The sequence below is a fragment of the Equus caballus genome, chromosome 31 (assembly GCF_041296265.1).
Source record: "Equus caballus isolate H_3958 breed thoroughbred chromosome 31, TB-T2T, whole genome shotgun sequence".
NCBI classification, from domain to species: Eukaryota; Metazoa; Chordata; class Mammalia; order Perissodactyla; family Equidae; genus Equus; species Equus caballus.
In genome coordinates, this window is record NC_091714.1 from 7,708,102 (window position 1) to 7,725,370 (window position 17,269).

A 17,269-nucleotide genomic window follows, 5' to 3' on the forward strand; every position below is an offset into this window, starting at 1 on the left:
CCTCCACTTTCTGCTGAGGAAGACTGGCCCTGAGCTAACATCCGTGCCCATCTTCCTCTACTTTATATATGGGACACCTGCCACAGCATGACAAGCAGTGCATAGGTCTGCACCAGGGGTCCAAACCAGCGAACCCCAGGCCACTGAAGCAGAATGTGTGAACTTAACTGTTGCGTCACTGGGCTGGCCCAATAAGTCGTTTTTAATAGACTCTTCAAAATAATAATTTTAGATGATATCTTAAAATAGTAAAGAAATGACTAAAGAGAATCTAAGTTATGTTCACCTATTTGCACAAGATTAAAAATGCATCTCTAATTGTTTGTTAAGCAATATTTTAGATTAAACACTCTGCGTCCAAATCAGTAACCTGATCAGAAGTAAATGTATCATTTAAGTGATAAGGGAGAAGCCATCACTGAAGGCTGGGTGGTGAGCGTTGACTCCCATTGGATCAATTCAGGGGAAGAATTAAGAAAAAGCAAACAAACAACCCCCAGAGGAATTGTGTTTACAAGACATAAGGAAAAAACTAGGAGGTTGGGGGTGGGAGGTCAGAAGAGGTATGAGGTGCTTCTCACCTGGTTTTCCAGAGCGGAGAGTCAATCCAGATTGTCCAACATTGAAAAACATAGAATATTGTCAATATATATAAAATATGCTAAAAATACAATATGTATAAAAATATATGTAAAACATAGACTATAGTCAAGAACATAGTCTTGACCTCTCAGTGGTTATTGTAATTTCTTAACATTTGAGGCAACTTCTAGGAACTAATATATCTTCTGGAGAAATATTTATATAAATTTAGCAGTCCATTCAGCTTCACGTCATTTTCTTTTTTCTGTTAACTTCACATAAAAGGAAAGTTAATATTTAACAAGAAAAGAGAGCATGTCTGATACGATTCCCTTTTTTATAAGATGAAGTTGTGCTGATCCTTCCATCTGCACGCTTGGCAAAGACTGGTGGCTGGAATGACGCTTCCCTAAAACAATGCTGGCTTTGGGAGGATGGCGAGATCTGGGGTGATTTTTCTTTTCTTCCTTGTGCTTTTCCTTAGTACTTGAGTTTTTATAACAAGGAGGCAACATTTTCATAGAAAAAACAGAAGTCATTACTTAAAAGAGAGAAGGCAAACAGAAATCTATAGGCCAGTCTTATTTGTGAATATGTATTGGGGGGCCTTAGTGGGGTTCACGTGGAGAACATTGCCATGGTGTGAAGCCCACGGGGTAGAACCTAAAGGTAGACAAGTCGACTGTGTTCAGAGGTGTCCAATGTGTTCTGTTTAAGTTCAAAGTCGAACTTTGTTGGCTTGGATGCATCTCAGGAGTCTGATTAGTGAGTTAACTGTCACCAGGGCCTCATACACCCAGTTGGAGGTATTGAGGGTAGCCATGCAGACCAGGTAATGGCACCTGAGGGAGCTCTTTAACTGGACAATTCTATATGGACTTTCAGGCCATGAAACCTCCTCCAAATGCTGAGTTTCCTTTCCTGGTTGCCTTCCTGCATCTCTGCATTTATACTCATTAGTTGTACTTATTAGCATCTTATCCTACTACATGTGAATGAGCCAAATTATTTGCATATGGTACAGAGAACTGAATCCTTACATGTAAGATCTGTGTATCTTAGATATGGGCATTTTAAATAAAGCACCATAAAGACAGTTTCAATAGCATATTAAGAGTATTGCCCCCTACAACCAAGTAAGTTTTAATCCCATCAATTTAACAATATATTAATATTGAGAAATCTATAAATATAGTGTTTCATAATATAGCAAAATTTATAATGTAAAATAATCTTATTTGATGGCAAAAAGACATTTGGTAAAAGTAAATGTCCATTTTTACTGAACAACAGACACTTAAAAACCAAAGTGAAGGTAAAGAAAATGACTCAATGGTGAAACCTATAGGTGTGCTCATTAAATTTAATCCTCATTAAAATAAGAAACGTTATAGTGCCCACTATTGGTTATTCACGCAGCATCTTTTACCTGACAGACAGACCTTGATTTTGTTCAGTTATCCATCTCTTCCCTGTTCAGCCACATGCATCAGGGGATGGTGACCAACTCCACCCCAGAGAAATAAAAGGATATGTCCAGATAAAATCTTGAGCATGAATGTTCAGAACAGCTTTATGCATAAGAGTAAAAGGGTAGAAACAAGCCAATGTTCATTGACTGATGAGTAGGTAAACTAAATGTGCTATGACCATACAACGGAGGAATGAGTTACTGATACATGTTACAACATGGAGGAACCTTGAGAACATGGTGCTAAGTGAAAGAAGCCAGGCACAAAGGACCACATGTTGTATGATTCCATTTATATGAAATGTCCAGAATAGGCAAATTCATAAGGACAGAAAGCAGATTGGTGATTGCCTAGGGACAGATGTGGGGATGGGGGATGGAATGCTCAGACACAGCCAATGGGTGCAGGGTTTCTTTTTGGGGTGATGGAAATGTTCTAATGTTGATTTTTGTGGTAGCTACACAACTTTGTGCTTACACCAAAAGCCATTGAGTTATACAATTTAATGGGTGAATTGCATGCTATGTGAATTATATCTCAATAAAGCTGTTACCAAAAAGGAATAAATGGAAGATGGAGAAGTGGATAGAGCAAACACAACCTTGATCTTTTGAGGGACTTGGTGTCAGGGATAAAGATAATGGTCAACGTAAGGTGTTTGTTTTACTGGCCAGGAGCCAGTACACAGGGAGAAGTTGAAAATACAGAGTTGCAACTGAATGTTCTAGAAGAGAGAAGCCATGATTCACACAAGGAGGACTAGCCTCAAGCAAGAAGGATGGCCAGTAGCCAGCCTTCAAACCTCTCTGCTTTGCATTGCTCATATTGCCTCCTTCTAAGAAAAGCAGCGTCTTTCCAATGAAATCAGTCCTGCTGCCCAAGCCAGGGCTGACGACCAGAGCAGAGACAGTGCCTCCGGCCACATCTGCCCAAAGGACACTCCACATGAAGCACGTGGCCACGCTGATAGGCTGGGAGAGATGGCAACCTAGTGAGAAATTTCATAGGAAGCCAGAGAACGGAGCCTGACGTTAGAGCCAAGCTGAAGCTAAATCCTGACAGGAAGTGGACAGCCCCTCCTCACCCCTCCCCAGCGCCTTCCTCCTCACCCAGGAGAGAGAAATGAAAGCGTGGCACGGGCTTTGGACCCAGGTTTTTAGTTAGTTCCGTAGAACAACCACGGCAGATAGTCAACACTAAACAGATATTCCCATGAGGAAGAACAAATAGCAAATTGATTAACCTCATTTTATAAACAATTCTAGTCTCAGGGATAAAATATTCAAACATGGTCTTCTGCCTTCATCAAACATGTGGAAAGATCGAGTGAGCCTGGCTTCTTGCTAGAAATTGAAGCTGTTTTCAGGATTTCAGTGCCTAAAACATTACCTTTAAAACAATTTCCTGAATTAAGAATATGCATTCAAAAGCAATGAAATCTTACATCTCCTAACACTCTCTCCCGTAATCAGTTGGTATTCAGGGTAAAAAGTAAGGACACCCACATGGTTAAAGTCAGAACAGCATGCCTTTACCCATGAGGCACTCAATGAGCATAGCTTGACTTTAATTAACCATGTTTGGGAAGAGAACACATTATCTAGATATATTTTTTAATGTCCTATAGTTCAGGTAGCTGGAGTTTTTTATTTTAATTATCCCTATTTAAGGCAACATCTCTATTCCACCTACCGAGGTATAAATGAAGTGATGGATGCAAATAGCAAAACGTCTTCCCCAATTGCAGGAAAAAACACCTTATTCAAGACTTTAAGATCAATGAAAAAGGTTTTAAAAATCACTTTTTTTTTTGAAGATTGGCCCTAAGCTACAATCTGTTGCCAATCTTCCGTTTTTTGTTTTTCTCCCCAAAGCCCCAGTACATAGTTGTATATCCTAGTTGTAGGTCACTCTAGTTCTTCTATGTGGGATGCCTCCACAGCATGGCTTGATGAGTGGTGCTAGGTCCACGCCCAGGATCCGAACCCCGGTCCACCAAAGCAGAGTGCATGAACTTAACTACTTGGCCACAAGGCTAGCCCCCTAAAAATCACTTTTAATGAGCTAGAAAACAATGAGTTCGTAAGTAATTGAGTTAACAAATTATTTCTAGTTCAACAATCTCACTTACCAAAACTCCCTGAATGAAAGAATGGGTTCAAACCAAAGAGCAGTGACAGAAATGTTTGCAAAGAGGAGAGATTAGCAGAGAAGGAACAAACCAGGACATCCAGTTTTTCTGGTTCAACATCAAGTGCCTAAAGACGGGAGGCAGGAAGATGGAGAGGATGTCGCAAGAGGGCCGCGGGGAGCAGAGCAGACATCACGCCACCAACGTTCTGGTGCTTCATTTAAGTGTTCCATTTAATCCTCACAGCAATCGCATACACACCATTTTTATTACTCCCACGTTAGAGATGAGGAGAAATGATTTCACAGAGGTAAGTAATTTACCCCAGGCCATCCTATGTAGAAGCCATTTGGAAAAAAAAAAATGGCAGACCTTGGTAACCAAATAGACATGATTGACAACGATGGCCCCTGAGTTATGAGTCTAGATGCCACTGACAAAAAGTGGACAGGTGAAGAGGCCAAGACAGCACCTGGTCCGTTACTGATTATGAGCCAGACTCCTCCATGGTGTATCCAGTTCAATACAATCCATCCGAAGCCCCCTTTCCAGGCGCATCTCCTTCTAAAATTCCCACACACTATAGCCTCCAGCAAACTGGCCCCTCAAAACTCAGCCAGGCTTGTTTCTTCCCTGTCTCTGCAATGTCACAGCACTTTACCCTTCTTTCTGAGTCCCACCGTATTCTGTCTTATAATATGGCTCTTCACCTCCACACTAAGATGTGGCCACACTGAAGACAAGCATGAAGGCTCATGATCTTTTTTTTAGGTTGACTGGTAAGGTTTATTATTCACTCATTCATCTAGTAGATGTTTTTCTAAATTATTTTATTGAGGTCATATTGGCTTATAACATTGTATAAGTTTCAGGCGTACATTATTATTTATTAGTTTCTGTATAGACTGCATCGTGCTCACCACCAATAGTCTAGTTTTTATCCATCAGCATACGTAAGCATCCCTTTACCCCTTTCACTCTGCCTTCACCCCATTCTTCCTCTGGTAACCACTATTCTGTTCTCCCTATCCACGTGTTTGTTTGTTTATCTTCCACATATGAGGAAATCATACAGTATTTATCTTTCTCTGTCTGACTTATTTCATTTAGCACGATACCCTCAAGCTCCATCCATTGTTGTCACAAATGGCGCAATTTTGTTTTTTTTATGGCTGAGTAGTATTCCATTGTGTGTGTGTATAGACCACATCTTCTTTATCCATTCATCCATTGATGGGCACTTGGGTTGCTTCCAAGTCTTGGCTGTTGTAAATAATAATCTTGATTACCACCCCCCAACTCATTAGGGGTTAATGTTCCATGAGTGAGTGAATGAATGCATGAATAGGATTCAGTGTCCTCATCTGGCTGCTATATATCTCTATCCTTTAGTAAAAATGAATGAGAAAGTAAATTTTGAAAAACTATTAATAGAGATCATACAATTTCCATGATTTAAGTGTTTAATCCCATTTGAATAAAAACACTCTTCCATGTGTTTAATTGAATCGTCCTACTTACAAGTCTCAGAATTCTGCCTTTGCATTCAAGGTAGGCAGGACTGGAAAGTAGCAGGGATCTGCTCCCATCCCAGGTTTGCCTTCCCCCAGAGGCAGAGCTGTAACCTCTCTGAGCCTCAGTTCCCCAATTGAAACTTGATGAGGATGGTGGTGGTATTTGTCTGTGGGATCGTAGGGGAGGAAGACATTTCCTCTACCCATTCTGGGTCCTTCTGGCCAGACAATGAATTAAATTCACATGAGACAGAATAACAGAAAATTAAACAGAGCTTTATAACATGTATACATGGGAGAGACCCAGAAAAACTGAGTAACTCGCCAAAATGGTGAAAGCTCTCACACTAAATACCATCCTCAGCTAAAAACAAAGGAGGATGTTGGGGGTTGGGGAGTCAGTGATGGGGGATCACCAGAAAAGCACAGTAAACAAGAGTAAGGTTATTATGCAGATTTAAGTCCTTGCCTTCCACATTGATGAGTTTCTAGAGATAAGGTCATCCCCCTTCTTCCTGGTACAGAGAGGGAGACACCTTTACAGATGGAGATTTCCCTTACATGTATAAATGTCTCTTACAAAGGATAACTTCTGCTTTTCACAGTTTCTCTCACTTCTGCAGTTTTTAAAAGTAACCAGCCCAAAATAATGCTCATGCCAAAGAGACGTATCTTGGGGTGGCCAATTCCAGTCCCCCACAGGATCATGGAAGGGTAAAATGAGAACATATATACAAAATATTTAGTGCACTGTCTGCCCACAGTAAGTACTAAACAAATCATTGTCACTGTTATTAACAGCAACAGCTATGACTGATTTTGCCAGAGTCTTAATTTGGGCAAATAATTTAACTCCTTTGTTCCCCAATTTTTTCATCTCTAAAATGGGGACAATGATAACAGCCACATCTTTCTTAATGTGTTATGAAGATACAACTAGGTTTTGTAAATAGTCAAGGAAGTTGTGACAAGAAACATGCTCCATGGTCTTAGAACAAGTGGAATGCATGGAACACCTGATCAGTACATTCTGTAATCAGAAGGTCACAGAGAGAAGAGCTCATGTCTTAGTCCTGTTCCTTTTGCCCCCAAATGTGGATCTGTTCAAAGCACTAGAGCCACAGGGCGGTCCAGCCTGAGTTCACAGCAAGAGGGCTCCGCCTGTCCAGCCACCACTACTGTAGGTTCCTCCCAGAAAAATCTCGGTTGCCTGCTGCAGCTGGTGCTTCCAGTGGGACAATGCCCCTTTCTCATTCTCACCCCGGATTCAGGTGAGAGTGACATCAACTCACTGTAGACAGGTCAGGCAGGAACAGCTCTCTATAAAGCCTTTGCCAACTCACAAATCAATTATGTTTAAATATCCATGCAAACTCCTGGTTGGCACATGGGTCCCGTGAATTGAAACTAATTTTGCTTTCTCTGATGCAGGTTTCTCAGCATCAGCACTGTTGACATTTAGGGCAGGGTCATTCTTTGTTGTGGACTGTCCTGTGCACTGCAGGATGTTTAGCAGCATCCCTGGTCTCTACGCACGAGATGCCTGTAGCACCAGCCACCCCTACCCTCAGGTGTAACAACCAAAAATGTCTCCAGACATTGCTAAATGTCCCCTGGCAAGCAAAGTCACTCCCCATTGAGAACCACCGCCCCACTATGTTTCCACAGTATTGTGTGTTTAGATAATGTCATTTCATTGGCAAATCTTCCTTTCAAATTCCCCATGTGTCTACACCAGGAGAGTTTTTTACCTAAATTCATTGGCTGCAGACTGTTTTCTCATCTGGCTGAAATTGCCTGGTAACAGCAGTTATTCCTGTGGGAAGATGTGTTCTCTGGCTTGACCAATTTTGGAGAAAGCCCAGGTTATTCTGGTATGGAAGTGTAAACGGTTCTTTCAGCCGGAGGAGAGATGGCCTCAGCGCAGAGGCGAAACATACAATTAAGGCAATTCAGGAAAATCTTGGACTCCGCAGGCTGTGCTTTGCCTGTAGATAAATAGGGACTTTACTTGAGTAGCCAAGGATTCCTTTCTAGTACCTGTCAAGAATGCTCAAATTCGCTTAAAATAAAAACTCAATTTCTCAGAAGCAAAATAACCAAATCTGGATTTCTGCTTTCCCCACAGAAGTTTCCAGTTTCTCAACCTGTCCCAGCTCATTTGGGAAGTTTCTAACTGCTGTTAAGATTTTCTGCAAATGAGAAAAGGATTGTGTGCACTACTTGTGTAATTGAAAATATGCTGTCAGATACTTTGGCATTTTTACCTCAAATCACGTTTCTCGGGTATGAAATGATGTCTTAAATACAAAATTCATACACGTGACCTTTTTCCTACGTTATTTTCACAATTCCAAGGAGATTATAGTTTCTATTATTTAAAAACACATCCCATTTTACATATTTGGCAAATACCTACAGAATTTAATTTCCTGTTTCAGTACCCCTTCTCAAAGAGCTGTATCTTCCATTCCATTTGAAATGTTGAAATAAAACCTCAATATGCTGGAGTAAGCAATGGTTCCTCTTTGGATGTAAGCCCAAACTTTCTTTACTGGATTCTTTTTGTAGGTAATCAAGAGATGATTCATACAGCGGAGGTTTATTGTTTGTGCTTTGAACTGATGCAAAATTGACTATTTACATTTGGCTAAAAAGCACAAGAAGAAAGGACAAAAAAATAAATAGTGCAGGCAATTGCATCACCTCTTACGCTCAGAAAGCGTAGGTGTGCACCGGAGCAAGCTTGAGAGGGGAGCTGTGAAGCCTTCACACGCTCCTATTTCCAGCCTCCACGAGTGTGATTCTATTGTATTATTTTTATACAACACAGCCCTAAAAACATAAATCAGCTAAGTCAGCTGATCGCCATTCTGAGAAACAGACATTTGTTTCAGCCTTGGAAGAAAAATTGATTATATTGGATTTACTGAGGAATATATTGGTCTTCAAAATGCCCATTCCTCTCTAAGGAACTTTTAAGGGTAACATTAATGACATGTTGCTTTGTGCCATATTCTCTGTACTGGGAATTTAATCAGGAGTGGGCAGCTATGTCTCAATTGTTCAACTTTAGGACAGACAATGCCACTCTTTGCCACCTCCTCGGAAGAAGTCTGCTGTCTTTCTGGACATTACACATGTTCACCCCTCCCCCCTTCTGTACTGGGCATCTCTAAGCTGTTTCTTGTGACTTCTTCTCCTTCTGGAGTTCATGAAAAGGAGAAATCTCTTCCACATACACCACATTTTGTATTTTCTCTAATATAACAGCTTCTTATAACAGGCAACCACAGAGGTAGAATTCTTGCCCCTTTTCCTTCTCTCCTCCTCTTGTTACCCCATCTCTCTGTCCCTTTTTTTATTATTTTTCTTCTTTCTCATTTTCTTGATTGACTTTACTTCAACCTGCTGTCTGCCAGGCACTTAGCAGATGCTGAAGTTGCAAAGAGAGCACTTTGCAGCCTGTAGCCCAAGAGGGACAAGCCCAAGTACGGTAGGCAAGATACACAAATCCATAGAATCAAAGGTCAAAGATGAAACATTCTAGAATTTTCCACTTTAAAAAAGACGATTGCTCATAAATGGAATGAGCGCCAGCATAAAATTTGCCACTGTGTACACCTTTAAAGGACATTCACAGACATTGCATATTCTATAACTTTGGCCTGACATAAGATTAGTGCAGCAACACAGAACTCACTTTAAGATATAGGGCAGGTTTTTCCAGCCAGAAGGTATCATGGAAATTTGCAAGACATGAATCAACATTAAAAGAATATCCCTTGATTAGAAATATAGGAAACACCTTTCTGAGAAAAAGATTATCTTTTGAATGGTATGCTAATACTTGTCACCTATTTTTCAATAAGGGTCTTGAAGGAATGCATGGGTAGATGAAAAGCAAATGAAATAGATTTTTCTCTGAATATGAAAATAAATACCTATATATCGTAAGTCTTGTCCTTTTATCCTTGGACCTCATTCTAACTTAGGCCAGAAATAGAATAAAATGCATGGGCTGTAAGACCCAGTTCTCAAACTACACAGAGATAATGGAACAAGGAAATACACCTTTGCTCCACTCGGAGGAAGGAGACATTGAGACCTCCCCTTGTATATATATTTTCTTTAATGGAAAGGTCTAAACATACCTTTGTGAGTGTATCTCTTCTTTAAAAAACAACATCAACACCGGGTTAGAAATAATAACACTAAGAGCAATCACTTATCAAGTATGTGTGTGCCAGTGCCAGGCACTGTCCTAAGACTTTCACACATACAATCTTCATTCTGCTTTCCCCTTTCAGCCTTCTGAGAGAGTAGACTTCATCCGACCCAGGAAGAAAGAGACCCTTAAAGAGTTTGACTTGCTCGAGGTCACCCAGCTAGGTAGTGGCCTCACCTGCTTCCTTGGAGTCTGAGCTCTGGGTCCTTAGCCACCTCTCTTGTACAACACTTCATCCAGGGACAAGGAGCATGAACACAGAGATGTTTTTCACCTGCATCCTTAGCCTCAAATGAGTGCATCATACCAGGTGGAGACCAGTGTAGGCTGTAGGACCCAATGAGTCACCTAATTAGCCAATCACTTAGCTCTAATTCAAATTTTAAAAAACATATCAGAGTCAAACTCTGATTCATGGTTTGCACTAAAGCCAACATGAGGTGTCATTGGAAGACGTTGGTGACTAAGTAAAATGCGATTGAAGACTGTTTCGTAAAGACACTGGCTGACTTTGTCAACAATTTCACTTCCCTCATTCTTCTCTAAGCTCACTATTGTCCCTTCACAGTGGGAACAATACAATACTCTTTTCATCCAAGTAGTTGGCAGTTTTATTGGTCACCATTTTATTTATCCAATATTGTGATTGTTCTAAATAATGTTTTATCATTTCCTTTAAAAAATCTCTCACTGAGTTTAAAAGATATAGGATAGAGTAATGCAGCTTATAAAATAACCAAAATATGTCCCCAAATTTCACTATTTTAACCATAACCTTGCTACCTCAACAATAAATGCTAATATTCTTGTCATCCGCGTCTTTTATATTCTATGGGAAATTAGTCACTAGAATAACAAAATCGACCTATTAGAGGGTTTTTATGCCCCCATCCTGCTATTTTGGGTAATATTGGAAGGACCATTGTGCAGGAGGAAATGCTATGAATTTAGACTAACAGAAGCTGTCTGAAAGATTCATGGGGATAAAGAAACACACAGTGAAGAAAAACTAGAGTTTTCAAAACAAATAGAATTTGGTACACTTCCTAGTACACCTGTCCAAAGCTGCCAGATTACGTCCCCCTGATTTGATGAACAGTGATCACCTCACGTCAAATATTCTCTGGAACGTGTTTTTCAGGAAAAGAAAGCAGCCCCTGCCCGGACAATGGGCAGTTGTCCTAGAACGGACCTATAGAACAGAATAGAATGTCCCAGCTTGTTCCTAGAATAGACCACAGGGCCTGGGTCCCTCAGTCGTGCACCAAGATTGGTCCAGATGTGAGACAGTGAGTCTTTCTTTCATCAGGATGTGGACATGTCACATGGGCAGGGCTGGATAGAACTCAAAGAATGGGGAAATTGGGGGTGGGGTGCAACGAGCATCAGGCTGTGAGGAAGGATTCAAAAACCCACCCTTCAAGCTCAAGAGTCAAATTTTCATTTTTCAAACAAATAGGTTAGGAGAGAAGAAGGCCAAAATGAAAAGGACAAAATTCTTCATAAGTTCGTGTTTCTAAAGTGCGGTGCTATTCATTTCAAATCACTATTGCAATTAGAACTAAACTAATATTGCTTTGTGGAACCCTTTGGGATAATTGCTTTGAGGCGCCCATTGAAGTTATTTAACAATAACTCACTGCTGGGATATTTATGCTAGAACTTGGGGTGCATAAAGTCCTGAAAGGATGCATAAGAAACTTTGAAGAAAAAAAGGAAAATAATGAACTGTCAGAATGGAGAGAGACATGGAAACTCAACTAACTTAACTTCTAATAAAAAGGAATCATGAATATGAAATATTTTTCTTCTATGGCCTAACTTTTCAAGTGCCCTGCTATCATAGTTAGGGTACCACTGTTATAGATGCTAGAAGGAGAGGGGACAACCAGAGTTATGAGCACCCGCTGTGGGTACAGCCCTGTGCCTCGCACACATTCTCTCATTTCAGGGATACTCTTTAAGTAGGATTTTCTCCTGGGGCTATTTGATACCAAATATAAGAGGAAAATTTTCCTCTCAAATATGTCCTTAGAGAACGGTGTGCCCCTGTGGCAATGAATTTGCTGTCAATTTCCACAAAAGCCTCTTTGTGACAGATCCCTGCTGACACAATGAATGTGATCACAGCAGAAGCTGTGCCCTTCTTTGTTGTTGGAGGCGAAATCCTACAATGCAGAGCTCCATTCTCCTCCTCTTGCTTTCTTTTTTATAATACTGGCTTGTATTCTCAGTTGGTTAAAGTAGAGTTGTAGCCAGGGAGCTTGGAAGAGATACGAGGTATGATTAACAGCAATTCCAATATGTTTCACTTTGGACAGGTTTGCCAAGTTCCTGACCATTCCCCTAACCACTGGTGACTCAAATATCACCTAACTAATGACAAAAAGCCACAGTTGCAATATATATATATATATATATATATATATATCCTGTTGGGTGTAAGGTTTCTGCCAAGATCAATGAGAAGAGCTTGAAGGTCGTGTAATTCTCACATGGGGTTCATGAACTGTATGCAGTCGCACACCTTTTCAAGTCAGAAGACACATCAAAAAGCATTTTTCATTCATTCATCCATCCCTTTATTCATTCAACTGATATTTATTTAAGGACTTCTGTGTGTGTCCTCGTGCTGGATCCTGAGTTGAGCTGGTTAAGCTGGGAGGGGTAAAAGAATGGATTCAAGGTCAAAACTTACAGCATCTCTGAAAAAAAGAGCTATAGAGGCCATTGTATTCCATCATGACATTGAAACAATGTTAAATTCCTGAAGATTATCATTATGTTGTAACTATGTGGGAGAATCTCATTATTCTTAAGAAATAAATGTTTAGGGGTAAAGTGTGATGATGTGTTCAACTATCACATAGTTTAGCAAGAAGTATGTGTGTGTATGTATAGATGTACTTATAGACACATCACACACGTATATGATGTGTATATAGTGCATATATAAAATGTATAGTATATATCATGTGTGCATAAGTATCTACATAAAGAGAGAGACCAAACGTTGCAAAATAGTAACAAGTGATAAATCTAAGTGAAGAATACAAAGGTGTTCACTGTATCTATTTTGCACCTTTTCTATAATTTTGAAATTTTTCACAAAGCAAAGTTACAGGAAAATTTATCATCTTTGACCTCAAGGAGCTTACTTATTATCTAGAGATCAAATAGTTTTTCTAATTAAAAGGAAAAGAGGGGAGGATTGGATTAAAAAATCAGGGTCAGAAGGCACTCAGAGGATTTGAAATGCTAAGCCAAGACTGGAAATCTTCAGTGAGGAGGTCTTGGCAACCCGTGTCAGCCGCCCCCACAAATTCCAACTATAAAGAAGGAAGCACCGTGGCAGATGTGTTGGGAGCCGCCGAGCCTCAGCCTTCACCCAGGGCTTCCAGCTAGGTTCCCTGAGTCCCCACAGTGGAAGCCCTCAGGGGACCAAGCTCTGCAGGGAGCCACAGAGACCCCCAGCACCTGGAGAGGTGTCCCTGCTGTAGACTCGGCTCCCAGAGAAGACAATAGTGATGTGAGTGTCTAGGTTCAGGCCATGGCCTTCACGCTATAGGTGCCTCAGATTACTGAGTGACGGGGGTTTAGTGACATTTGAATGAGTCTTTAGTAATGGAGAAAGTCAAGAGGAAAATCAGAAAGAAGATGGAGCAAACATCCCTGCTTCGTCTTGGGTCAGAAGGCGATAGAAAAGGGGTATAGGGATGCAGCCGGTCAGCCAGGCCTGATGCAACAAGGGCAGCAGGGTCTCTTCCCAGCTGCTGTAGAAGGCTTGGACCTCCTCGAGACTAGGAGAAGCCTGAGCTTCTCTGCTCATGAAGTTAACCCAAAAGGAGGAAGAGAGAAGGGCAGTGATAGAGCCCATAGGGAGTGGGAGAGAGGAGACTGATACCTGGAGAGCAAGGCTCAGATTCAAGCTCTAATGACCTCAGGACCAGGCTGGTGTTGACTTGGCCCAGGAAGCTGATGTGGTCTTGCGACCCCTGAGTCATCAGGATAGGATGAGAGTCAAGCCCTCTCCCCAAGAGCAAAGGGCCACCAGGCAAACGTATGAGTCTTAAGCCTCCTTCCCTCTCCACGACTTTATTATTACTGTGGGGAGATGGCACAATCAGCTACAGCCACTAGCAAATCCCCACCACACACCCCCACCTCCATCATAAATAAAGAACAGTGTCTGAAAAGTTGTGAAATGACTCTTGGGATGGGAGAAGAGCAAAAGTGGGCCCTGGAGAAACCTCGGCATGAACTGTGGTTCTCTCCCCATTGCCACCCAATTACAGATCGAGGACTCAGACCTTGTCTGTTCCACCACAAAGCCTAAGTCTTTCCCGTACCACCACAAATTTACTGAATCACAAGATGCTCTCTCACCATCAGACCCCGAATCAGATTTCCTCTCTAGCCCATCACATTCAGTAATGTCAACACCCATGGCAGCCTGTCTAATGCCCCGTCTTCAGAGTTCCCTGCTTTTGATCTGTGGGTCCTCTAGCAGTCCTAGATGATGCCCACCCCACCTGTCCCCCATCCCACCCCCAGTGCTGTTCGCCATCTTGGCTCCCAATCCCAGAACCCTCTGTTTTGTTAGATTTGTTCCACTGCAAATTCATTCTCTGAAACTCCAACTGGGGCCTCCCTCTTACTTGAAGTAGCTTCCTGTTCCTTTGGAGTCCCAGCTACACATAAAACTGTGCAGAGGATCCTCAAGGTCCCTTTTAGTTGTAAAAATCATTCGACTCTACCTCTTGTTAACTCTTGAATCCTTGAGTAAACTGAGTCCATCCCACTCACTCCTGTTTCTCAGAAAGAATGGTTTTTTTTCTCTCTGAAAAGGATAACCACTCCTCCATCTGTGCTTTTGAATCCTTCCTACTTCCTCTGGGACCTTGTTCTATTTCTTTCCCTTTTCTCTGGGATTTTTTCTCTCTCTCCTGGAGCTCCTTGTGCTCAGGCAATGTATCCAGTCTCTTTCCCACGCTGTTCTTACAGACCATGAAACCCAAAGAACATTTCCCTCATCCCCACCCCCATGAAAAGAGGCCATAGGATGTTCTGGGGGCATAAAGGTTCCAGGGCTTGTACCATGTGCTTCAAGGGAAGCCAGCCTGTACTCTGGATATGACTGACTGGACCAATGATTGGCGTTCAAGCCTAAGGCAAATTCATCTTGGCTGGACCTCAGGCCAACAGTGTGTGAGGTGGCCAGACTCAAACTGACTGAAAGAAGTGCTCCAGTCAGCTCCTGTCCCAGAAGTATGGCTCTGAAGGACTAATGAAGAAGACGGTCATTGATCTGTTCAGTTCTGAACTGAGGCGGGTCAGTTTTCCACTTCTTCACCGACACAGCTGAATGTCCCAATTCGGAAAATGTTAGACACAAAAGGCTTCCGGTGTTTCCTCAGTTCACCAAGTGACCTTGCATTAACCCCGCCACTTGAGATAATCTGAGGTGTGTTTCCTTATAACTACAAGAGCTGACCACACCCTCTACCAACATGTATCTGTGAATATACACTTTCCTTGTCCTTGCACCTGCACCCTCTGGCGTTAATGATCCATCTTGTTGAAGGCATGGTCCTTTCCCATCCCTTCCTTTGGGAGTCTGGCTCTGCTCCAGCGCTCCACACAGGCCATGGTGTTTCATCAGCACTCAACACATGGTTGGAGCTCAGCACTATATTTAACCAAAGCAGTCTCCTCTCATTTATGAATTCCTTTTAATGGTACCACCATTTCATATCTTCACAATGCCTTTTAATTTCTTCCTTTCTCTATAACTGGTTATTTATACTCCCATTTCAATTCCTATGGTGTCTCTTGAATTTATCACCACCTGCTCATTCTTATTGTCACTACCATTAGGCTTGTAACTGGACTTTCTGTCCTCATGCTCTCCCCTCTCCAATCTACCTTATATCATTGTTAAAAGGCAATTGCTGTGAGGAGTTCTCTCAGGGATAATTCTTGTGTCATGGAAGTACCGTTTGTGATAAAACGCTTAGAGGATATTTGGTTTGGTTCTCCAATTTACAGGTTATTGTGCAGTGTTGGAGCAGGCATGAGACATGGACCTCTTCTCAATCTTCTTCCTGGAGCTACAGATAAGACCATCTCTCCTCCCCAGTTCTAGAAGACTGCCTGCTCTGTCTTGTGGAGCTAGACAAGAAAATCAAAGCTCTTGGCAAACAACCCAATGTTCCTGCAGGCAAGATGGAGGAAACGTCTCTGATGTCACAAAAAAGATCTTGGGTTCAAAGAGAATAAGTGAATCAGAGACACATCTGAGAACAGAACCGGAGAACCTGTACCAGAACCAGTGCTGTGATCAGTAAAAGCTCTGTTTCTCTTCACATTTTCATCCTTCACACCCTTTGAGGTTCTCTCTTTGGTATTTATACCTTCGAATGCCCATCCACACGAGGACAAAAGCATAATCTGATTGACTGGAACAGAATTCTAATGTATCTGTAATCATTAAATGATGAAAATAAAGTAAATCATTTATTCTTTTTTCCTCTATTTTTCATACAAAGGTGCTGGCTTTCTTAAGTCAGTTAAATGCCTTTTCACGATTCAGACATTTTCAACATTTAAAAGCAACAATGGTTTTCCCAAAATGATAAGTACAAAGCTATTAGATGATTACAAAAAGGATTTTAAATGATTTTCTTTTATCCTTCTCTCGGCCTGTGGATGATGAGTTGATAACCGACATTATGCAACAGGAACAAAAACAAAATGAATAACCTAGGAGGGTTCTTCCCTTTGGCTGAGCAGCTGCTAATGGGGCAGCTTGGATGTTGTTGCTTGAAGCATTTGGGTACAAGGGCCAAGAAGAGATGAAAACAGGGCCAAACTGGAAAGGCAAATGGAACTGGATTGACCTTATGGGCTGAGCAACTTCTCACAGGAGATAATCACAGATGTAGAAAGTGGAGAGTGGAGGAAAGTGGGGTGAGAGAGACAAGCCCCTGTACCAACTGGAGTCCAAGAGTTTGGGGGGCTGGAGAAAGTAGTTGGAAGCAATTGCCATACAAGCTTATAAAATTTTGAGAGCAAGAGAGAATGGGGAAAGAGAATTTTAAGGCAAATTTGAGTGTGTTATGAATGTACCCTTTAGAGAGATGACAGTAAAGGCTTAAGTTATTCACTTACTGTATTTCTTCTGAATGGGAATTTGGCCAGAGACAGGCCTTAAAACTAAGAAGAACTGATGACTTTACCTAGGTTGGATTTACAAGATAAGAGTAAAGTTAATTAGGTAAACCAGCATACGCCTCCTTGTTCCCCTGGGACACTTTTAATGTAGGACTCCCAGAGGGAACTT

General features: G+C 41.5%; 1 long non-coding RNA gene across 1 annotated transcript; it reads right to left on the bottom strand.

Annotated features, from left to right (window-relative positions):
* Nucleotides 1-12,489: 12,489 nt before the first annotated feature.
* On the bottom strand, nucleotides 12,490-14,882 carry LOC138921706 (uncharacterized). The gene is made up of 3 exons (XR_011434511.1): nucleotides 14,685-14,882; nucleotides 13,832-14,031; nucleotides 12,490-12,585 (listed from the first exon to the last, which is right to left on the bottom strand). It is a non-coding gene; the product is annotated as an uncharacterized lncRNA (long non-coding RNA).
* Nucleotides 14,883-17,269: the final 2,387 nt, after the last annotated feature.